The 24,842-nt window shown below is 40.1% G+C and overlaps 1 long non-coding RNA gene across 1 annotated transcript in view; it reads left to right on the top strand.

Annotated features, from left to right (window-relative positions):
* Nucleotides 1–3,402: 3,402 nt before the first annotated feature.
* Nucleotides 3,403–24,842, top strand: part of LOC117664354 (uncharacterized) — a 29,695-nt gene continuing 8,255 nt past the window's right edge. The window contains exon 1 of the long non-coding RNA XR_004591001.3: nt 3,403–3,768. This is a non-coding gene — a long non-coding RNA (uncharacterized LOC117664354). The remainder of the gene's footprint in view (nt 3,769–24,842) is intronic.

Here is a 24,842-nt window from a genome sequence, read left to right on the forward strand (position 1 = left end):
ATTGTGTTCCCATACATTACTCTTGCAAAGTAGACATTAAAAGGAGATAGCAATCATTCAAACACTTCAATCCTTTGTTCTGCATTTTGATGATATAATTTTTATTCTGCTTTTTTTTTGTTCCGATCTCTTTCTAAATAAATCTTCCTTCTTTAAAAACAATTGAATGGATTCCACCCAGTTAAACAAGCAAACACATAAAAACAATGAAAAAGTTAATTTCCAAAAATATTGATGATGAACTGTTTTAATACTAAATTGCTTTTTAATATAGGGGTTCTGCAAAGCAATTTTTAAAACATAATTGAAATTATATCAAAATAAGGCCACAGATTTTTCAATAAATCAACTGGTAGCAACATTAACATAGTATACAACATTAAGATTGCTACTGTATAGAGACTTAGTCCTGCCAGCGAATAAGGATGATTTCTGAAGAAATTGCATAGTATTGTACTATAAAATTTTAATCTTCTATTTAGTTTTAAATATAAATGCAGCTGAACACTGTGGGACTTTAGTAAAAGGGAATTTTACTATCTGTAACAAATGCTACCTAGCTATATTAGCGGCCATATGAATAGTTTTTGTGACATTGAAAAGTGCATTTTCACTGCAATAGGTATGATTACCAAAAGAGCAAACAAGCAAACATAGATTTTTTGTATCTAATAAAAAAGCTAAGAAAAATCTCCAGCTCAGAAGTATCAACCATTCTGAAACAATCCAGGATCACCAGCTGGTAGGAGAATCTACCATCAATCTATCAATCTCCTTAAAGCATGGGTGGGCAATTATGGCCCCTTTATAACATGTGAACTTCAACTCCCAGAATTCTTGAGCCACTATGACTGGTCCTAAAGGTACCATAGTGGCCACCCCCATCTCAACGTATAATGGGACAAGCTTGGTGAATGTGGAAAAGACACTTTGGCCACCTTTCCAATTACCTGAATGACAGGCCAACAATGTTACAAGTACTCTGTACCTGTATTCTGTTTCCTTGTGCGGCTCAGGAGGTTGATATAGATTTATTTGTTTCCCTTTCATTTGGGCTGGAAGAGGAAACTGGTAGAACTCCTTATCACTTTCATCCAGCTTCCAAATATCCTAAATAGTAAGCACTGCAAGGGAATGGACAGTGCTGGCAGATGTCATTGGTTGCACTTGAAAATGTTCCATGCAGCATGCCAAATGCTATTAGAGCAGGCAAATTGGTACAGCTTTCCTTCCAATGTAGTAAAAACATCGGAAAGCATGGTTGTATAAATCTACTTTTAATTACTAGAAGCCCATACTTCTTTCTTTCTTTCTTTCTTTCTTTCTTTCTTTCTTTCTTTCTTTCTTTCTTTCTTTCTTTCTTTCTTTCTTTCCGTCTCTCTCTCTCTCTCTCTCTCTCTTTCTTTCTCAAACTGGTCTACTGGCTTTTTGAAAACATGTTAATCATCAGTCTAGGGACCTTCTAGAAGAATAGTATACTAATGGATATAAGGAACCCACCTAATGTCTGAATAGTGCATTGTGAAATATAACACAGTCTTACATAGGCAGATGCTTTCCTAGAAACAAGGTAACTAGTTTTGGTCACAGGGCAAGTAAAAATGGAATAGTACTCAGGGAATGGAGAAGGGGTATGCCGACTGCCTTTTCACTAATAGCAATAGCACTTAGACTAATAGACCGCTTTACAGTGCTTTACAGCGGTTTACAGAGTCAGCATATTGCCCCCAACAATCTAAGCGGTTTACAGAGTCAGCATATTGCCCGCAACAATCTGGGTCCTCATTTTACCTACCTCAATAGGATGGAAGACTGAGTCAACCTTGAATAGAAGCTCATCATCCAGATCGTGAATGTTGCAGAGTGTTCATATACCAAGACTTGTTTTGGGAGAAGATGGAAAACACTACTTTACACTGGAACAGCTAAGTAGAAGTTTTGTCTGCTTTGCTAATGGTCTGGGAAAGAGGGGGAAAAAAGTGTTTTATGCCATATGCCATCTAATAATCTTTAATTGGGCATCTTGGTGCACTAAACAAGAATGAATCTTCGCTGTGTACAAGAGACACCCAAAGAATGTCAATATCTAAGACATAAATTCTTACTGTGCCGCTTTATCACCAATTCGCTTATTGGTAGACTATTGGTGCACACAGTCACTATAGAAGTCTATGGGAAGGTTGCTTCTTCAACCTGCTGTTGCTTGGATTACAGCTCTCCTAATCCTTAGCCAGCACTGTCTTTATGCTGAGTGGCACCCAGGGGTGGGCTGCTGGGGGTTCGCAGGGGTTCAGGAGAACCTCTAGCTAAGATTCTGTGCAGTTTGGAGAACTCCTAAATCCCACTCCCAGAAGTCCCCACGCAGCCCGTTTTGGATGCAGGTAAGTGCAGGGTGCGCATAGAGGCTCGGGGAGGGCGAAAAACAGGCCTACTGGAAGTTCAGGAAGGCCAGAAACAGGCCTGTGTCCGTACTCCAGAGGGCCTCTGGAGCCTGGGGAGACAGTTTTCGCTTCCTGGAGGCTCGAGGAAAGCTTCTGGAGCCCCCAGAGGGCAAAAACGCCCCCCTTCCCACCGTGGTGCAGGAGGCTGAATAGGCCACACCCACTATGGCCACGCCCACCCAGCAACTGGGCAGAGAACCCCTTGCTAAAATTTTTGAAGCCCACCCTTAGTGGTACCATAGATCAAAAAAAGTTCCATTTAATATGATATACTATTATTGCCACAGTGATAGTTGGCTGAGTAGTTTTGAACATAAGAACAGCAGTAATAATAATTGATGTTGAAATAGAGTTATTATACTCATTTTAATTTTAAAAACCTCCTGTCGATGAAATTCACATATAGCCTGGAGTTATGGATGGCAATTAATGATGTTCTATCTTTGACACGTGCTTTCGATTCTGCCCATTATTTTGCAAAATAGGCCTATGGCTCTAGTCATCCCCAAAATCCCCCTTTTTACTCTTTAAATAAAAACAGCTGAACAGAAATGTTCTTCTTTTTTATTATTCAAGGGATGAAGCCAAGCAAGCTACCTGACTGTTCTCTTATTTCTTTGTAGCTCTTTTAAAAAAAAAATAAGGGGAAAGAGGGAAAACATGTATCTGTTATGGAATGGGAAGGAAAGGAAAGAATGGAGAGAAGAGAGGAAAAATACTGGAGGCAAAGACAAAAGCAGGAAGGGAATGTAAATAGATGGGAAGCTAGATCTCCCATGAAGAGTCCAGGAGAGCATGTGGTCCATGGTGTTTTCAACCCTAACTGCAGTGTCGCCAATTTGAACCCTCTCTCCATAAACCTTTTCAACCTCATCTGGTGCCTTCCTGGTTGCTTGTTGAGAGTTCAGCATTTGGCCAAACCTTGGGAGATGAAAGCGGGGGCAGAACGTGGACATTTGGTTTCATCAGATGTTCTGAAGCCAGATGAGGTCACTGCAAAAAGGTCACAGAGGATCTGACATAGGAGTGGGATCTGGATAGAAAAGAGGGGGATGTTTGTGGGAACAAGGAGCCATTGTATCCCATTCTTCCAAGCCGAGGCCATAATCAGCTGTGAAAACTGGCAAAGTTCTCTTGTGTTAGTCTATGGACCGTGCAGAGTGGATATTTTTTTTTTTTTTGAAATAGAAGTAGTATTGCAAAAAACAACAGTAAAAGAGACTGTGGGGAGATGACCTATACCCAAGCAGGTCTGGGCTGCCTCCTGGTGCTGCACAGGATTAACTGATAGCAGGAAGCAGGAGTGAAGGGAAAAAGAGGAACTCTGGTAAAGGAACTAACTGATTCTTGTTCTAGATTTTGTGGTATATGAATTTACTTTGTTTGCAATGCAAGAAGTATTTGTTTGCAAAACTTGTACAAGTAATTGCAGATTTCATGATAGAATGATAACGTGTGTGTGTGTGTGTGTGTGTGTGTGTGTGTGTGTGTGTGTATGTATGTATGTATGTATGTATGTGTCAGGCCTGGAAGCCATCTTTTGCATTGGGCCTTCAGACCTGCCACATTTACTACTGTGGGAAATTGGGAGGGGAGATTGTATGGAGATGAGTGATATATAGTCATAATAACATTCCTTTCTCAGAGAGTCAAGGACATCTTGCCCTGACCTGGAGGGCTAGCTAGAACTGGGAGGCATTTCCAGTTGGGACGATGCTTTGATTGGACCATGTGATGGACTTGTGGGTGTTGGGCAGGGACTTGAAGTTTCCTTTGGGTGGGGAAAACCTGGAAACTTTCAGATTTGGGTTTTCCCAGATGTGCCAATATGACAACTCTAATAAAATGTAGCTTTGAAGATTTTCAAACCTATAGAGTTTTCTTTCGTTGGGGGTGTTACTTTTAACTCTGACAGTATGTATGCATGCATGTGTGTGTGTGTGTGTGTGTGTGTGTGTGTGTAATCTTTCAGGCCAAAAAATACAGAGGTTCCTTGAAACCCCTCCGCCCCCCCATATAAATGTCTTTTACCAATAATTGTTTTGGTTAACTTCATCAACAGTGAAACAAGAGGCTGAAATCATAGTATTATACTGAATCAAGAATAGAAAGTTCCAAATTGAATCCCTGGGAGTTATGGGGTGGGGGACAGGGAAGTTCCTGGTAACAACTAATAGGAGAATATCTTTGCCTTGAGATTTTGGTGCCATACTTGCTTTGTGGAAACATATGGTAAATCCCCTTGGCTGTAATCCAGCTTGGCCAACAATTAGACTGCCAGAATCTAATAAATCTGCAGAGATAAGAATTAATGAGCATGAATAGGTATATCAGCCTTAACCCGTTGATCTGTCAAGATATCTACTTTGCTCCTTCATTTTCACAACAAGGACAACATTGAAAAAATGTTTCCTATGATCAGCTGAATGTGAATCTGCTCATAACAGTGAACTTTTTAATTATCCTTTCTACTTCCTCACATGTTCTGGGGATAATGACCTCAGTTACTGTTTTTGCATGACCTCCAAAGTTCAGTGAATTTGTCTAGGAAGGGGAGAATTATGGTTAACAAGCCCTCATACTTGGAGAGTAGTAGGGAAAGGCCTGTATAAGGACTTGGAGACTCCATCAGTAGTAATAGCTAGATGTGATGAAATTTTGTAAGGAGATGGAGTCCCAGGGAGGAGAGGGTGAATTTCAGAGGAATAAGAGGAAACTCAATCAGATATTATGTATGAGAGAAAGGAGGTGAAGAGAGCCCCTCCCTAATAGTTCACAGAGTAGATTGTAGATGTCCAGAATGGAATAGGGTTTCCAGCTCAAGCAGGGGGTTGGATTAGGAGACCTTCAAGAACCTTTCCATCTCCAGTCCTCTCCTCTCCTCTCCTCTCCCCTCCCCTTCCCTCCCATTCCATTCCATTCCTAGTAGTCTGGCAAAATTTTGTTATAAGTGTGGAAACAATAAAGAACTCGTCTTGGAGTAATTATCATGTGTCATTCTTGGCTTTGGATATGACAGTAATACTGCTTAGAAAGCAGTAATACTACTAAGAAACACTTTATCCAACATAATTAATAGGGCCTCAGGTTCCTGCTCTAATTGTACCTGAATATAGTTTAGCGTGGCTCATTCAGGAAGAAAGGTGGTATACAGAATAAAATAGGAGAAGTGTGGTTTCTATTCTGACTTTCAAATAAAGATAGCAAGGAAGTTCTGAATTGCAGATCTGCCCCCTCTTCTGTACAGGCAGGATATTTTCAGGCAGCCATTTTAATTTTATGATTGTCCATCAATAATAGCATGGTGGGAAATGACATAACAGCTACTATAAGTCACAACTACCAGGAAAGACTATGGCAAGGATCCATCTGAAGGGAGTTTGCTTATGACCCAATAAGCTTTGAATCTTGCTTTATGGAAAGAGAGAGATTCTGCTTTGGCCTAGAAGAACAAATAGCCAGAAGCTTTGAAATAGCTGGGAATTTAGAGTACCGTAACATGAATGATGGCATTTACTTATTCAATTCCTATACTCTTTCTATCCAAACCCAGAAAGCAGCTTAATGGCAAAAAAAAAAAAAAAAAAGTAAAGAAAAACAGGATGTAGCAGGATGTGGTTCTAAATGTTTTCAGGCAAAGGACTTTCTCACACCCACACTTGAGTTTGATCCTTGTTTTTAAATTGGGAATGCTGGAGATTGTCATTGAACCCAAGAGTTTGTAAATGTAAACCAAGACACAAAAGTACATATGTATCTCCTCACAAGATCATCCAAAGCTTGTCAGAACCAGACTTGCCTTTTAGAAATAGCCTAAGACATTTCTTGGCCTTGCATTGCCATTTCATCTTCAGTGTCCAGTGACAACATACCTCCAGAAACCTTCCTTAATGCCAACAAGACTTCCTGTCCCGTTTAACTTTTTTACTTTATTATATTTAACGCAAGGTAGTGAATCTATCTAGTACTCCTTCTTCCTCCTATTTTCTCCACAATAACAATCTCATGAGGTGGTTGGCTAAGAGAGTGACCAGCTGGCTTTTCCAGCTGGCTTTCATGCTCAAAGCAGGCCTAGAATTTATAGTCTCCTGATTTCTAGCCTGGTTCCTTAACCACCATACTAAACTGGCTTATATTTTAAAAACACTCTTTTAAAAATGAGTACCATATCATCTGTGCTGGACCAGAAACATTGTCTGTGATAATGCCCTATGTTCTCAGAAATCCAGAGATGTTAATTCCCAAAAGCCAAATTCAAGTTTTAAAACAGATTGTCCCAAGATAACTGTGCTGACAAAACACATTTGTTATATTCATTCAGGAACAAAGGAGGGTGATAAACATAGTTTATATGCTATACGTTGTACGGTGCCTAAAAGGTATACTGAAAATAATATATTTTCCCCTAATTGTTTATCTGCTATTTTCTTCAGAAATGAATTTGCCCAAAAATAAAATCCTAGCATCATAAGATGCTCATATCCAGGGCTGGTCCAAGACATTCCTCTTGTATCTGCAGCTCAGGTCCATACCAGGGGTGGGTTCTACTTATCTTTACTACTGGTTTACAACGGATGCACAGATCGTCCATTATGACGTCCGGGCGGGTGGGCGGAGCTTCCCGCCGCTTATACTACCGGTTCGCAAGAACCGGACAGAACTGGGAGCACCCCACCACTGGTCCATACAATGTGATGTGATCTCAGGTTAGTTAAGACAGAAGAACCCCAATACAGCTCTCTACACTCCAGCAACCAAAGGCCACAATAACCAATTAAATAGTAAGATGCCTTTTGTGATGTTTAAAATCAGCCCACTTGTTTTATATAGAGCTAGATACTTCCACAAGATGCTTTTTATGTACACCTCACTATGAAGGCACATTGTTTTTTTCTATATTATATTTCTTTCCAATGATACCACTCCCCTCTCCAAAGTCATATCTTTTAAAAGTCTATGTGGCAGGGGTGTCCTGGGAAAATGTAAGGAGCTGGCCCGCATTGGCCAGCCCACCCAGGGAGCCACGCCCAGTGAGTGGTGTCAAGATGGCCACACCCACCCAGTTAACCACACCCACCCAGTCGGCCATGCATGCCCGGCCCTCTGAGGTCAACCACATCCCTTATGCAGCCCTCAATGAAATTGAGTTTGACACCCTTGCTATATGGGAATGAATATATGAGGAGAAAATAAATAAAATTTTAATTAAATTTAAGGATAAACAAAACTTATTTAATTTTGTTCTGGCCTGATCTGCTTCTGTCACAGTCTAGACAATATTTTGAAACATGGACTGCAGAATAGCAGCTAAGCCAAGTATGGCACTCAGCCTATCCTGAGGTAAAACCATGATAAATTAAGTCTCAGTATGATAGATTGCTAGAGTTTCAGTGTCAAACCCAGTATAACTCTGAAATACCAGTTTCTGGAAGACAGAGGGTGGTGGTGGGGAGAAGCCATTTGTCTTTGACTTATTTAAGTTTCCCAGAAGAATCATGCTGATCATTTCTATAAACAGGAAGTTGGATTAGATAAAGCACTGGTCTGATCCAGCCAGGTTTTCTTTGCGTGTTCTTAGTTTCGCATCTCAGCTGCTGCTGGGGAAAAGGGAATGAATGTAGTTGAAAGAGACCCAAGGTTTACCTTCAAATTGCCTAGTTGCAAAATGGAAATGATGAATTAGAAAAAGCACACTTAGGAGATAGATAACTCTCCTAGATAGCCTTTATTTGTTACATTGAGCACAATGGTCAGGTAGTGCCATGCTCCGTTATTCAGCTTTTAAAAAGTCACTTCATGTATGTTTAAGAACAATGCAGAAATCACTTTGTTAGAAGGAGAAGTGGTCTCTTAAACCTCAACTCATACTCTACCAGTGTTGTACCAGACTTCATGGTTTACATCACCAACATCATGGCTTGACTTAGAGTCCAATCAACAAAGAATAACAGAAACAGAAAAAACAGAGTTGGAAGGGACCTTGGAGGTCTTCTAGTCCAACCTCCTGCTCAGTCAGGAGACACTATACCAGTGATGGCTAACCTTTTTGCCATTGCGTGCCAGAATCAGGGGGAGCAAGGGGGGGTTGCGTGTGAGCGTGCCCACACCCATAATTCAATGCCCCCCACCCCCCGTGCATGCGCGTGTGGTCCCTCTGCACTCCCCCCGCTTTTGGCACACGAAGGCAAAAAGGCTAGCGATGGACCCAGTAGGCCTGTTTTTCGCCCTCCCCAGGCTCCAGAGGCTTTCCCCACCCTCCCGGAGGCCTCTGGAGGCCAGAAACGGCCTGTTTCCTGACTTCTGGTGGGCTCAAAAGGCCAGAAAGTCAGTTGTGTGGTGCATGCATGCATGCTGGAGCTGAGCTAGGGCAACGCTTGCATTCCCACAGATATGGCTCTGCTTGCCAACTGTGACACGTATGCCATAGGTTCGCCATCACAGCCCTATACCATTCCAGACAAATGGCTGTCCAGTCTCCTCTTAAAAGCCTCCAATGATGGAGCACCCACAACTTCTAAAGGCAAGCCATTCCACTGGTTAATTTTTCTCACTGTTAGGAAATTTCTCCTTAGTTCTAGGTTGCTTCTCTCCTTGATTAGTTTCCATCCATTGTTTCTTGTCTGGCCTTCTGTTGTGGAAAAGGAAGGGAGGACCCTTGGAGATTCAGCAACAAACCCCAAAGAATACGGGTGCAGCAAACAGAGAAGCAGATTCAGTACTGGAAAAGGTTAATCTGCTTTAGTGACGCCCTTCATTTTATCTTCTACAACTTCTGCTACAATCCACAGAGGACCTGTCCGATAAGGTTTTCCCCTTTGCAAATGTTCCTTTCAAGGAACCTCATCCATTTAAACTCTTCTGCATTTCAAGATTCAAATGCAAAACAAAAAGGGGAGGAAGCTCTGATGCCTTTAAGAAAAAAACCTCTGGGTTGTGTGTCAGTGTTGTGGGGGGAGGAGGGTGTTAGGAAAACTGGAGATATAATAACCGTTATTCGATATGTCTACGTTCTGTTTGTCTATCTGCACAGAGAAATGTTTTCCTTATGATCCTCGTACAGCGTTTCTGCCTCACGTTATCATCATCACTGTTGTCGTCATTATCATTATTACTACATTTGTTATTCTGGCCTTCCTTGCCACATCTCTATCTGACATTCTTCCTCCCCCTCCTTTTCCCCAACTCACTCCTCTCTTTGCTGTGGAATTCCTCACTTGTCTGGTTGGTGGCACACCACACTTAGCCCAGAGCTGCATGCCAAATGTTGTAGGCCGGCAGACTTTCTGTCTGCAAAGGGACTTCCTGTCCCTCTTTGGGATTTACTTCAAGAAATCCAAGGCTGAGCTGTTTTCCCTACCACGCCTGCCTCCTGCCTCCTTGCTGACTGAGCTGCCTGGAGCCATAATATGCCAAGTGCTTGGAGGGACATAAATCGAGCTATCGGAGGGCTAGTCTGCTATGGAAGACTGAATAGAATGGAAAAATAAATGGGGCAATTTATTGAGAGAAGTGCTGAAAGATGATCTTGTGGCATAAGCTCCTCTTTAATACAGGGCTCCTGAGGTGTAAGATTGGTAACGGAGGAGAGAAAATACAAAGAAAAATTGGATATGTTTGTCCTACCCTAAAGAAGGAAATCTCTGCAAAGACTAGGAACTGCTGCTGCGAAATGGAGGAGAACTGAACAGTTATCTTAGATTAGGCCAGTATATTTTTCAGGCATCATTCTGTTTCTCTGGTGGCCAGCTGGAGGTCAGGATCATAACAACAGCTTCCTGCTCAAGATCTCCAGGAAATGGTATTCACAGGCATTCAGCCATTGTGAATTGTTACCTGTTAGTCCAATTTACCAAACCGGTCAGTCCTAGAGGAGATCAACCCTGACTGCTCTTTAGAAGGCCAGATCCTGAAAATGAAACTCAAATACTTTGGCCACCTAATGAGAAGGAAGGACTCACTGGAGCAGAGCCTAATGTTGGGAAAGTTTGAGAGCAAAAGAAGAACAGGTAGCTGGATGGAGTCACTGAAGCAGTAGGCGTGAGCTTAAATAGGCTCCAGAGGATGGTAGAGGACAGGAAGGCCTGGAAGAACATTGTCCATGGGGTTGCGATGGGTTGGACACGACTTTGCAACTAACAACAACAACAGGTCCAATTTACAGAGCCTCTACCTCCATTTGCCTACACTGACATTGTAGCTGCCCTATGGAACAACCTTCTACCTTAGAGAACCGGATAGACTTGACACTTTTGCAAGGGTGGCTTTGTATTTGCTTGTTTGTTTAACCTATATAGACCCCAGCTTACATAACTCTGGGTGGCTCACAGCAACATTTAAAAAAACCCAATAAAAATCAATACAATATCTAAAAAAAGAATGCTTCCTAAGCCAATACTTCTCAATACATAAAAACCACAACCACCGGGTTCCAGCCTCACCCAATCTCAATGTTGGGGAAAAAAATCAGCTTTTTAAGCACTTGTAGAAGTATTTCAGAACATCTTGGGAGCTGCTACTAAGCAGGCATAGATGGCAGCATTTAAGAGAAGATACCTGTAGTACATAAGCATATCTGGCCTGATTGAGTGAGTAGATATCTTCAAGAAGAAAGTTTCCACAGGTGACCTGGTCCCATGCTATACACAGCTTTTATGAATTGTAGCAAAACAACAACAACAGTCCAGCTTATATAACATTGGTGCAAAATAGACAAAGTGTGTGTTGCTGAATTCTGGACCAGGTGTAATTTCCAGATAGTCTGCAAGGGCATCCACATGTACAATGCATTGTAGAAATCCAGTTGGGAGATTGGCACAAGTGACCATGAGCGAGGTGTGTTGATCCAGGAATGGGTGCAATTGTCACATAAAATGGATCTCTATATAAAAAAAAACCTAGTCACAACTGCCACCTGTTCCTCAAAAACAGGAGGAGCCCCAAATTCTACACATTCCGTCTTGGGAAATGCTTTCCTGTTGGAGTCAAATATTGTGTCTCTGAATGTTCCCTCAGGAGCTTGAGCTGGAGAGTTCAATGAACCTTGTTGGTGGATTCATTGGTTTTGGTCTACATACTGTAGTTTAAAAACAGAATGATTTTTAGACCCCAAGAGTCCGTTGTATTTTTATTTTTATTTTGGATTAGTATTTAAGGTATTTATTTCATGATATTATGTTGTTGGTTTAATCCTCTGTTTGCTGCCCAGAGTTGCTCTTGTGAGATGGGCAACTATACAAATAAATAGAAACTAAATAAATGCATAGTCAGCATCTTTTGTGTGCATTTAAATACAGAAGGTATTGGTCCTTTCAGTGACATAGAAGCAGATGGAGAAACAGCAGTTTTAGTATCCAAAATAAACAGATTCTGTACAATAAAATGAGAAAAATGTGATTCTTTAAATGAAGCAGTCCAAATGCAGAAAATATGCATTCTAACACTACTGTATATCATCAATCATACAGTAACATCAGATTGACTTTCTAATGTGACTAAACTGGTTGTTCTGGACTGAAGCTGTTATATACTACACAATAAAGAACAAATTTGGAAGAATATATAATTGTGTAAAAATGATTTATATGAGTGGTTTCTCTTTCTCTGTCTTTCTTTTTTTGTATTACCCATAGCCAAGAGTCAAATACGTTTACAATTTTTCAAAATTGATTTTAAATAGATCTTCTACACTGTGTTAATCACACCAAAAAAGGAGGAGGACGCATGAAATTAAGGAAAACTACAAAAGCAAGAAAACAGAATATTTAGTCCAGGTTCTCATTTGCTGTCTAGGAACATAATGAAAGGAAAAATATATGCATTGAATCTGTCCATCTTCCAAATCAAAGGAGTGTGTTTATAAATCATTACTATACAGGATGACCCAAAGTATACACATTCTAAAATTTCATCATGGTGCTCAGTTTTCAAAATGCCATGGTTTATTTTCTGATCTTATTGTTTTCTTTTTTCAGTTCAAATTCGAATAGTAGTTGATTTAATCTGAATGTGTATTACAATTTTATGTCTACTTGTCCCTGCAGCACATGATTATACTTGTTATGCATCAGCTTTCCCCCAAAAGATTGCTTGCATAGGTATTGGACCACAACCTGTAGCATCGTCAATCATCAGGGGCACCAGTGAAGGGGATGAGAGTGGATTCAATGTGTCCAGAGAGTAGCAGATGACCTATTCTCCACATGCATTATAAATTAGTCCTTTCAATTTACTGCAGAGAGATCGATGAATCTCAGGAAGGAATTGTTATCTTAAACATTTGATTTTTCTGAGCAGCTAAACAATTGTTTGGGTGATCTTACATGAGACATTTACTGGCACAATGCATGAGATGTTGTTGTTCCTCATAAGGTGACCGCCCATTTATGACTTCTCAGCACAATGCACTGATTCAGGAACTTCACCAGAGTCATGAGTCACGCTGCAAATTTCCCACTCTGCCTTGAGGATAAGACAAGAGCTATAAAATGTACACTTTTGTGGGCTAATTCTCTTTGAGCACAGTGCCTTGAATGCTGGAATAAGCCTCATCTTTTCTGTTTACATTTATGTAGTAAGGCCTGGTCCTGGATGCTAGACAATTAGTGACACATCAGTCCAAAGTCTGTCTGCAGAGCCATCCATAGATTTTTCTATAATGATGTAAATGCACTTGTTATAGTGACCAAATAAATAAGTCTAGCTTTGTGAAAATTGGAAGTCACATGATGCTGAACCCAACGCTTATCACTGATGTAAAATAGTAGACAAAGATCAGGGTGAGTTTTTTAAAAAAGGGAAGAAATATGGTTGCAGTTTGTGTAGGTCATTATGGCCCTCTTCAGAATGGCCAGCAAAAAGTTTTCATAAAAGCATTTTGAATTGAAGCTTGGATCTTTTTACTTTGTTTTTCCAAATGCCAATCCATATCCAGCCACTAAGTCAGACTGGACCAACTCCACCTTCACTGGAATGGATCATTTATGAGAGTGCTAGACGGAGGTACCCGAAGCTAGAATTATTTATTCATATTTGTTATTCATTTTTTTATTTCAGCCTGCTCCAAGCTTTCAGCACTTTCTTCTGGGAGTATTATTATAATCGGAGACATAAGTCATCTAGAACTTATAAAACGATTCACCTGATTTTTGCACTTGTCTATTTTTCCTCCAGAAAAAGATTTCCCCCCCCTTGTCTACCGGTGTCTCTTACTGGTCTCCATGGCTTCAGTTTGTTTTGTTTTTCTAAAAAGGCCTCCTTCCCAATACTTCCTGGGCAAGTCCAGTCCAGTTTACTCTGTAAGTAAACCTTTGAACTCTTGCAGTGGAACCCAAACTTAAAACAGACAGGGCTTACTCTACGAAGCTTCATTAGAAACTGGAGATGTTCAAACAGATGCAAGATAGGCTTCTCTTGAGGATTCAGTTCAGGGTGGCCAATTTAGAGCCCCAGGCCTACAGGAGACCCCAACAGCCCTTTTATATGGTTGTCAGAGCTAATGGCTGAAAATCTGCATGTGCTTTGAATGCAAAAGTTCTCAGTTTCAGTTCCTGACTTCTCCATATGAATAGAAATTCTCTTGCTTGAAACAATGGAAAGACAGTGTTGACAATACTATAACACTGAACTAATAGTGTGATCTGGAGGCAAAATGATGCTATGATGTATACAAGATTGGAAATATAGTCTACTGTATGTCTACAACAATTTAGAGCAACTTCATATTTTCACAGGAATTGTTTGTCTGATCTTCACTGCTGCAACACAATCCTAAGAAAAAGCTTGTCTGGTTTAAATAGTTGTAGACAGGTGCCTCATCCTGGAAAAAGATGCAGCTGCTTTAAGAAGTTATAAATCAATATGCATACTGTGTTTCCCCGAAAATAAGACCCTGTCTTATATTTTTTGAGCCCTGAATTAAGCGCTTGACCTTATTTTCGGAGAGGTCTTATTATTTGGGGGCATGTGGAGCAAGATGGGACTCCTCTTGCTGTCTTACCTGATTTCCAGCTCTGTGTTTAAATATTTTCAGGGAGGGCTTATTTTCGGGGGGAGGCTTATTTTAGCGCATGCGCTCAAAAGCCCAATTGGGCTTATTATCAGGGGATATCTTATTTTGGGGAAAACAGGGTAGATTCCTATCTACATAGAATGTTTTAATTTTATTTTATCTTTCAATGTCATTTTCTTAAAAATGAAGTATAAAGATACCGACTAGATACATACCAGTTTACCTCTAGCATATCTTTTTTTTTTTAATCTAGCAAGATTTATACCTGCTTAGCTTTAATTGCTGGAACTTCAATATTCCTTCCTTCCTTCCTTCCTTCCTTCCTTCCTTCCTTCCTTCCTTCCTTCCTTCCTTCCTTCCTTCCTTCCTTCCTGTGAATTGCCCCATAGGCAAAACTTAAGATGCCAAACAAAATGAAGCAGAATACAGTTAAATAGAAAGAAAATTGAGCAGGCAAAATTCAAAACAAAAGAGAGTAAAATATCAAAATTAATGCCAAAAAAATGCAAATAATATTTAAGCAAACTGCTGAAACAGCAGTAGAGTTACAATAGTGGATCTCTCAGGTAACAGCATGCTAAGATTGGATAAGAATCGGTACCAATATAAAAAGGTCTACTGAGAGTCAGTGGCAGGCCACCTTGGTAGCTGATTTATAGCTGCTGCTCCCTTTTGCTATGGGTCTCTCAGAAAGTGTTGCTTGGAAGACACACTTGGAGTTTCTTCTACAAATGGCTGACCAGGACAAGTTGGGCACAAAGTGGGAAGTGATAGGATTTTGTTGTATTAACATTACAATAATTATTAACATAATATTTGCATCTTTTTCTTGTTTTACAATTCTTCAGGATTGAGTCTGCTTAGAAATTCAGATAGATAGCTAGATAGCTAGATAGACAGACAGTAGTTTTGGGGCCCCTCTTATTTATAGATTTAAATACTGCTAGGAACTCCACAAGAATTACATGAGGTATTCCTTTATTTTATCTCCATAACAACAACTCCATAGGGTAGGTTGGACTGAGAGACAGTGACTGATCTGAAGTCACCCAGTGAATAGTTTGCTCCATCCATCCATCCATCCATCCATCCATCCATCCATCCATCCATCCATCCATGATGCCACCTGACTCCAACTGACTCTGGGTGGCTCACAACAATAAAAGTAGCAAAACAAAATAAAATACAAAGAATTAAACTGGAATAAAAATAATTGCACAAACCAAAAAAATTACAAAATGCAATCCAAAAACTAAAGTAAAATATCAAACATCGCAAACAGGAGCATCCCATTTAGGCTTGGGTTAAATAGCAAAGTTTTTTTAAACAATTATCCTGGAATATCATCAAGGTGGGGTTATAAAGATTTGGGGGTGGGGACCTCATTCCACATTTCTCTCAAATCAGAGAAAGTGCCTGTTCTTGTTTGAGGGTGCACTTGAGCTGTTTCCATGACTGAAGTTGGATTTCTTTCATTTTTCATTTCATTTTATTTGATTTATATACCACCCTACTCCTGAAGGACTCAGGGCGGTGAACAGGCACAAGATAAAACACTTTCAGACTCAAGCTTACTGATTCTTTATCCATTAGGCCATAGATATGATGGTGGGGATGGTGGGGTATCCCCCTCTTCCTCCTGATCTTCAAATCCTTTTGATGAAATAAGCCTTTTACTTATTGCTAAGTGGCCCCAGGAAGGATTTACTCCTGAAAATATACGAGCTGAATAAAACCTAAGAGTACAAGTGTTTTCTGTCTCTCCCATATCCTGCTGAGTAACCTCAGCTTCACATCCATACATGGGGAAGAAGTGCAAGAGAAACGCAGTCCTCTCTCTGTCATACCTCTTCCTCACTTTGTAAATAACATTCTAGCTAAGGCTGGTATGTAGGAAAATCTCCCAGCTGATTAATCGTTGCTCACTCTTCTGTCAGCACATCCTGCAAACAGAGCCACGTTCAGTGTTTAAAGTCTACCCGGGTTGCATAACAAGTTACTATTTAGAGGGGAACCATATGGCAACTCAGCATTCCTGAACTGAATTTGGTTAGAATGAAGAAACAGGTGACCCCAATAGTGGGTTTTGTGTATTGTGCTTTGCCTCTTTGGTCCTTTGCTTCTGCATTGTTTCAAGGGTGCCTTATGTTTGCTTCATTATGGCTGCTGTATGTTGCAGAGCCCAATTAAGGCTGCATCCAATTTTGAAAAGAAACACTGATTCTGAGCGACGACAGCAGGAATGATTGACAGCAAGGAAGATTTCGACTCTCCGCCAAATAAAAGACCCACTTAAATAAAGATTCCCTCTAAAAAGCTTATGGATAATTGGTGGGCCAACTCTCAGGATTGAGTGGGTGCCATAAAACAATTGCAAAATAATTGCTTTCCATGGGGAAGATCCTGAGACTAGACTTTGTTGTTGTTAGTCGCAAAGTCATGTCTGATCCATCATGACCCCATGGACAACATTCCTCCAGGCCTTCCTGTCCTCTACCTTCCCACGGAGTCCATTAAGCTCATGCGGACTGCTTCAGTAACTCCATCCAGCCACCTCATTCTCTGCCGTCTTCTTCTTCTTCTTTTGCCCTCAATCTTTCCCAACATTCGGCTCTTCTCCAGTGAGCCCTTCCTAAGTGAGTCCTTCCTAGTCTAGACTTTAGCTTTCCTCTAAAAGGCCCTTGCTTGTTAGAAACCAGGAGGGATGAACTCTGATGGTGGTACCTAGAAAATCAAAGGAGTGACCAGAAGATTCATCCCTATGCTGATAAATAGAAGTTGAAATAATAATAGAGTTCTTTCTTGGAAGGAAAGACTCATATACATAAGAATCAGGTATCTCCTTTCTAATATCCATAAGAAAAGTAAGACAACAGAGGAAGCTTTTGTAGCCAAGCCAGCATAGCCAGAAACAGTAACAGTTCTTAAGGATCAACTTATGTTTTGATGCTTTCAACTGGAAAAAAAATAATCCACAAGTATTGAATATTGATTTAAATATTCAAATAAACATGTCATTAAATCATTCAGATTAAACTAAATCCTATCAATGTATTACCATTTAAATCTTTACCCAGAGTTATTGTGATTAAAACTTAGGCAAAGCAAGCTGAAACAAGGACCATGGTGCCCAGAAAAGAGATGTCCTGTTGTAAAATTATGATTCTTAAATAATTTGTACCGTCTTCCTCATCTTCCATTCCTAGACCTACAAATGAAGGAGCAAAATGGAGTTGAGCAATCCGCCTCTTGTATTATTGTAGATTTAATTACATTGAATAGCAGCATTACACTATTCAATGTAATTAGGAAGACCCATTTCAATTTCCCTGGCTTGGCCCTTCTGAAAAGCTAGGGGCACTGTGGAAAATTTCAGTGGCATCTCTCTCCTTTGCTTCAAGGTGCCAACATGGAGTTTTGTTCTGTTTTGCTTTGAAATATGCCATGGCAGAGACCAACTTTTAATTAGTTTTAATTTCAAATAAAGCTTCCGCTTTGCAGGTACCCTTTATTCAAGAAACAAACAACAGCAGTCAGCAAAAGAAGGTTTTAGTAGAAAACACAAAAGCAGACAAAAAATATGTAAAACCCGGCTTGCAACAGTCTGGTTTAGCCTGGAGGAGGTGACTTTACTCACTGTTACTCACTTCCTGAATGACTCACAAATGAAACCGCTAGGCTATCTTTCCTAACAACTCTTGAGTTTAGAATTCATTCAGAAATTATCTCTCCCTTTGTAGCAAGGTAAATAATGGCTAAGAAAACACTTCTGAAAAATAAATAAATCCATCCACCTATTCCTAAATAAGGGCTAAAAAAACAGGCATTTAACTCTGCATTCCTTTGCCAATTTCTGGACAGAAAAACCTGTGTGTGTGTGTGTGTGTGTTTGTGTGTGTGTGTGTGTTGTGTGTGTGTGAAGAAGTAAAAAGGATTTCAGGATAGAATGTTATTAAGATGTAGCAGTGTTTCTCAACCTCAATAATTTTAAGAAATGTGGACTTCAACTATCAGAATTCCCTCATCAATGTGCTGGATGGAAAATTCTGGGAGTTGAAGTCCATATTTCTTAAAGTTACTGAAATTGAGAAACACTTATAGACAGCTTAATGACACACATAGTGGGCTAAATTTCTTAAAGCAAAAATTCTGAAATAATTTTCTCTCCGTGACCCTCATTTCCTGCCCATCTTTCCTGATCTTATGTTTTCCACAGCATTTTGTTTTGTTTTGTGGAGAACTGATATTTACATGTGGCTAAAGCCTTGTGAGGTCAACACTGGAATACTGAGTTCAGCATCTGCTATTTTTTCTTATTGGCAGAGGCTGGTCCATTGTGAAGTGCGTCATAGATCTGAAGTGATTTGTTTTTAATAGTGAAAATTTGGAGCTCGCTCGTAAATCTCTAGAACTAGGGAACCGAACTAGGACTTGGCATGTAAATCTTTTCACACAGAAATTTATTCCAATTCTCTCTAAGCTTTCTTGGTTTCTGCAGTCTAATTGCCTTGTTGACCTCCTGGAAGTTATTGGAAAATCTCCAATGGAACCTGATCTACTTTCTGTGTGTTCCTACCATACATCTTCTATTTTACTTAAACAGAATTCTAGAGACAAGTTTTCATGATGCATGTAGAGCTTCTCTGTTGATACTTGAACGTTTGGAACCTGATCCCTTTTCCAGGACAACAGAATTCCTGTATCCTAGAAGGATGGGGTTTTCTTCTTATGGCGAGGTGAAATGGGGTGGGTGGGAAAGGCAGACAGGTGATAAAATGTTGATTTCCCTTCCTTCCTTCCTTTCCCAAGGACAAATGGCAAGCTTTCATCTCCACTGTTGATCGCTACTTTCTGCAAGTCTGGGGGCAACTGGCTGGTTTCCATATCATCACCTCCTGAAATTGCTACTTGGCATATAAGAGTTACCACACGGAGTTAGGTCAAACCTGAGATAAACACGCTCAAAGCTCTTTTTCAAAGGCAAAGGGTGAGATGGCATGTTAGTGCAGAGAGAAAAGGTGATAATTGATTCAGCACAGTTTGATACCTGATGGGATTCAGGAGAGATGCCTGCGATTTGCTTCCTTTATCTTGAAATTCAACAGGCCAAATCGTGTGTCTGGCACAGAAATAACTGGTACCTGAAAGGTACAAATTATTAGCTACTTGATCAGACCTACGGATCATATTTCTGAGAGAGGAGTAGAATGTAGGTACACAAATTTTTCTGGGGACAAGAGGGTGAGAAGAAAGAAAGGTGAGAGACAGAATTGATACAGAAATGGTCAGTTAGGTGTGACACAGACATTCTTTCATTGGATAGCTAATTAACATATGAAATACAAGGGCAAATAGCTGGTTTTGAGCCAGTCTGTGACATATGGTGCTAAACCTGTCACCATCCTTTCAGATAATATTATCCCTTCAGAAATGTGCCCCATATGTTTGGTCAAGAGAACTATCATCTTAGAACACTCATGCCAATATACAAATGGGTCCCTCCTTAAAGTAACATGTCTCTTTATTGTTTTATTGCAAAAGAATAACTCAACTAGCTGTCTCATAGTGTGGAAGTAATATTCGTCTCTTCTGATAGGTCCCATGTGTTCTAGCAGTAATCTTACACACGAGGTGAACTCTAGAGTTCATTTACCATTTTTGTTACATTTTATGTGGTTCTTATAAAACATATTGCCCATATAGGGGGTTTGGAATATTCCTTATTAATCTGCAAGGCTTTGGTTTTGGTTATATCTTGAAGAATTCCAGGTTTAGCTTTCTGGAGAGAAAAAAAACAACAATTTGGAGGTAAATTATTTTTGATTTCCTAAAAAGATACTTGGATTCTGCAGGACAATGGACATTAAACCACTAGAAAATATTACACAGTTTGGCATCAATAGCCTTTTTCACTGGCAAGCAATAAAATTCATCTGGAATATTACTAATATAACAACTCCACATTTCACTTTATATCTATCCTCTACAAAGCAGGAAACTGCATGTATTGCTTAAAGCTAGAGACAAGTTATAGTAAATATTAGATTTTATATGTTCAAACATGAAAGAGGCCCATTAGACCTCGCTCACCTGAGACCTCACCATTAGGCCTTACCTCTATGTTTGCTAAATGCAATTGGAAACTACTATATATCAAAGGAGAATATTTGTAGCTCAGGATTGAAGTGAGGGGTCCTTGGTGTTCTCGGAACTTGGTAATTTTTTTGCAGACATTTCATTACCCAAACTAGGTGTTTGGGACTGATGATGTTATCAAGGTGGGTAATGAAACATCTGCAAGAAAATAACTAAACTCAGACCCCTTCAGGGGGGAAATCCACAGGTTCTGACAGGTTCTGGAGAACTGGTCGAGGAAATTTGGAGCAGTTCGGAGAACCGGTAGCGGAAATTTTGAGTAGTTCGGAGAACCGGCAAATGCCACCTCTGGCTGGCTCCAGAGTGGAGTGGGAATGGAGATTTTGCAATATCCTTCCCTCAGGAGTGGGGTGAGAATGGAGATTTTGCAGTTTCCTTTCCCTGCCATGCCCACCAAGGCACGCCCACCAAGCCACACCACGCCCACCAAGCCACGCCCACAGAACCGGTAGAAAAAAAATTTGGATTTCACCACTGGACCCCTTTTATAAAAAGCACTAGCGAAGCCATCATTTTCAATACCATTTCTGACAGTTACATACTGAAGTTTTGTTTTCAAAATAAACCAGCTTCCTGACTTGCTAATTTTTCTTAAAATCCAGATTGCAGCCTAATGAAGCATTTTGGAAACTGTGAAGTTTCTGCTTTTGGGCTGGTTTTTGGGCTGGTCTTAATTAAGGTAATATTCTGCAATGGGCTTTGAACTTCTACTTATTATAGACCTTTTCATTCAATACATGCTTAAAGTGAATTATAAATATATCTTAACAACAGTGCAGAAACTTTCAACGAGGGAATTAGTGTAACAAATTAAATAAGCCATCTAAGCACCAAAAAGAAAACAACAACAGCACAGCATCTCAAGCCAAAACATTTTGAATTCATTTAAGTTAATTAATCCCATGTATAGAGCATGTTGCTGCTTGATGCAGATGTTGTACTTCTATGATGTACAACCTCCAAGAGTTATTTGTTGAGATGGGTGGCTATAGGTATCAAATACATAAAGAAAATAAAATCTATGCCTGTGACCAAGTTATCTCCATCCAGAAGATGTCACAGGACTCTGGCCAAACAAATGAAAAGCATTTTGTGTGCCATTGATAGTACCATAACATCTAAAGAAGGGTTTGAATTCATTGTATTCTCTAGAAGTGTTTTCCCAGAGAAGGGAAAACTCTACAAGAATGTTAGACTCTAGTTCTCATCAGCCATAATAATTGACCGTACTGATGGAAAATGAAGTTCAAAAGGATCCCGAGGGCCATATGTTCTCCAGGAGACTAGTTTTAAGCAACAACATTGAAGAGATGGGGTAAGCAACCCTCAGGACATAAGCAGGTGCCCCAAAATAGAATCACACAAAGGACATTTGGTGGCAGCTAACAGAATTCTGCAACTTGGGACATTTTGTTTTCAATGGGCTTACTATATGTGTTTATTGAAAAATGCCAAAATGTGGGAGCAGAATTCCTTGCACCACGTCTTCTTCTGATGTCAACATATTCCTGACAGCACCCCTACTTGTGGCTCCTGAAACCTTACAAATTTCATCCTCCTCCTGTTTTGCAGGAAATTAAGAGAGTTATAGTTTGTTGTTGCTGTTCCTACTACTGAACAAATGACCAGGAAATGCATTCCAACATAGAGATGGAGATGATAGAGAGATAGAGGTAGAGAGATAATCTGTATATTTCAATCTGCTGGCGCCCAGAAACCATGCTGATGAAAGAATTATGAAAGTTGAAGTTCCTAATGTTTGAGGGACATCAAGCATAGACCATTAGATTGGGGAAAACCAGTCATGAGTTAGGACTGAGGATTCCATGCTGGAGGATTCAGATCATGCTTTTGTCTAATCTTGGTATATTCTTCTCTGTCTCATATCCTTTGAAATAGCAGTAAAGAAAACTTTTTCATGTTACTGAGGAGTTATGATTTTAAAGATGATTTTGGTTCTAGTTTCCTTAGTAAAAAAAATAGGTCTTGCCCTTAGTCTCAATTCAAATGACTCTTGACTTTTGTCACAGATTGGGTGGATTAAAAGATCTGAGATAAATTATAAAGGGATTGTTTTCATTATCCATGTCTTTTGTTTGTTGTAGACAATCCTCATGGTTGATAAAGCAGCAAGGTGTTCTGATTAAAAAGCAAATTGTGTACCTACTCAATATAGAAATTTCTATTTATAATAAGCTTAAATGTAAATATTTGTTTGCATTAATTCTAACTAAAACGCAATCAATTCACTTCTAAAAGTTACTGATCAGGGTCTTTATTAAGAATGAAGGATCATTATATTTCTTTAGTGACAGAAAAGCTACAATTATTTTTGAATCAGGGTCTAGCCCTCACAACTCTAATCTCCTTTGATCTCTGCCTTATGACCACTTCCTTCCTGACAATACTACACTATTCCTAAGAACATAAGAATATCAGACAAAAACCTATGAATTCCAGTAATGTTTTTTCCTAAAAGAAGCAAATTAGATGGCTGGGGGAAACACAATACTACTTTTCCCATTTGTTTTACTAGCAATTAGAATTCAAATTCTAATCCTGAAGCTAGCATCTGGTCTTGGAATAGTGACATTTGGGGCAGTCGTCTGTTTGAAAGCACATTGAAGGGTTCTACAGATCAAGCCCATCTTAAAGACCACCATCATCAATTATTAACACATGAAATATAGATTTCTTCATTGCTGTTCCCCTTTGTCCAACCTGTTTGGACATATGTGACTCTGTAGAGCAAGGGTGTCAAACTCGATTTCATTGAGGGCTGCGTCAGGGTTGTGTTTGACCTCGGGGGGGGAGTGGGGAGTGGGTGTGGCCAGGGTGGGTGTGGCCAGCCCAATGTCACGTGGTAGGACACCTGTGGTGGCCCGAATGCTCTGCCAGAGAAAATGGGCTCCCGAGCTCCATTTTTGGCTGCAACGGCCTCCTGCAACCCTCTACCAGCAAAAACGGAGCTTGGGAGGGCTGCCCACGGCCCTCCCGAGTTCTGTTTTCGCTGGCAAAGGCACAGTGACCCAGTCCTTCACTTCCAGGGTGGCCCTGCGGACCAGATCTAAGCACCCCGCAGACTGGGTCCAGCCCCTGGGCCTTGAGTTTGACACCCCTGCTGTAAGAGAGTCCAAGACGAAAAGAGGCTGTTGCTCCTACAACTTCATGTTCACATCCCTTACCCGGCCAAGGCAGATGAAACATGCATGGGAGGCCAGAGATTCTCAGAGTCTGATGGTGCTTAGTGGCAGTGGTTTCAGCAATGCTATTAATTAGCCTTACTTACATATACTTAAAAAAAGTCTCCATGTTAAAAGTGTAGAGTTGAGAACATAAAAAGAGTTCTATTGGATCAGACCAAAAACTCGTGTAGTCCAACATTCTATTCTATAGTAGCCAATAAGTTGCCTCTTGGATATTTATAGGATTGTATGCCTAAATAGTAAAGGATTAGATCTCTTAAGAATCAAAATGGTAGAGTAGATTATGTTGAGGCAATCCATAGCGAAAGTTAAATCCACTTTAGGAGCTCTTATTTTATGAAGTTTTCACAAGAAGTTGGGATACATCCTTGTTTATTTATTTAAATGTGTCAGCTTTGAAGAAACAAGAGTCCCTGAAGGCTAGTCTGAAACATGTGTGAGATGAAGCACTATTTTCCCATAAAATACTTGGAAATTCTTTCTTCTTCTATTCCTTTTTTTTTTTTCTTGATTGATTCCAGTCTGTAGTCAACAATTGGCAATTATGGCGTCCTTAGCCATTCTTTTGCCTGCTTTTCCCTCCTCATCAGGTCTTTTGGCTGCTTTCTTTACTGTCCTCATCAACCTTGCATCAGACTTGATAAATCCTGAAGGCTGCATTTTATGGTCTTCTCAGAAGGCTAGACATTAAAAGGTGGGGGAAAGCCAGGGTTCATAGCTGGGATCTGCCCATGGTAGAACAGGTCTGTGTACACATTTCCAAATGGGAGATATATGCTTTGTGAACAGAGGCATCATTTTTGATCCGAGTATAACCCATGACTGTGGGTTGAACACAATGCAAGACAAGATTGCAGTGTTCAGTGACAGCATATCATCCAGGTTTGGTAGAACTCTTTTCTTTTCTTTTTTTTGAGGGGAGAGTGGGTTGGTTTTGCAAATCAAAGGGTGGATGTTTCAGTTGTTTGCTTTAACATTACCACCAGTTCTTTAGAGGCTGAGATAAGAGATACTCCCTATCTAATAAATAAA

This window comes from Pantherophis guttatus, chromosome 3 (assembly GCF_059756535.1).
Source record: "Pantherophis guttatus breed Tessera chromosome 3, ASM5975653v1, whole genome shotgun sequence".
Taxonomy (NCBI): domain Eukaryota; kingdom Metazoa; phylum Chordata; class Lepidosauria; order Squamata; family Colubridae; genus Pantherophis; species Pantherophis guttatus.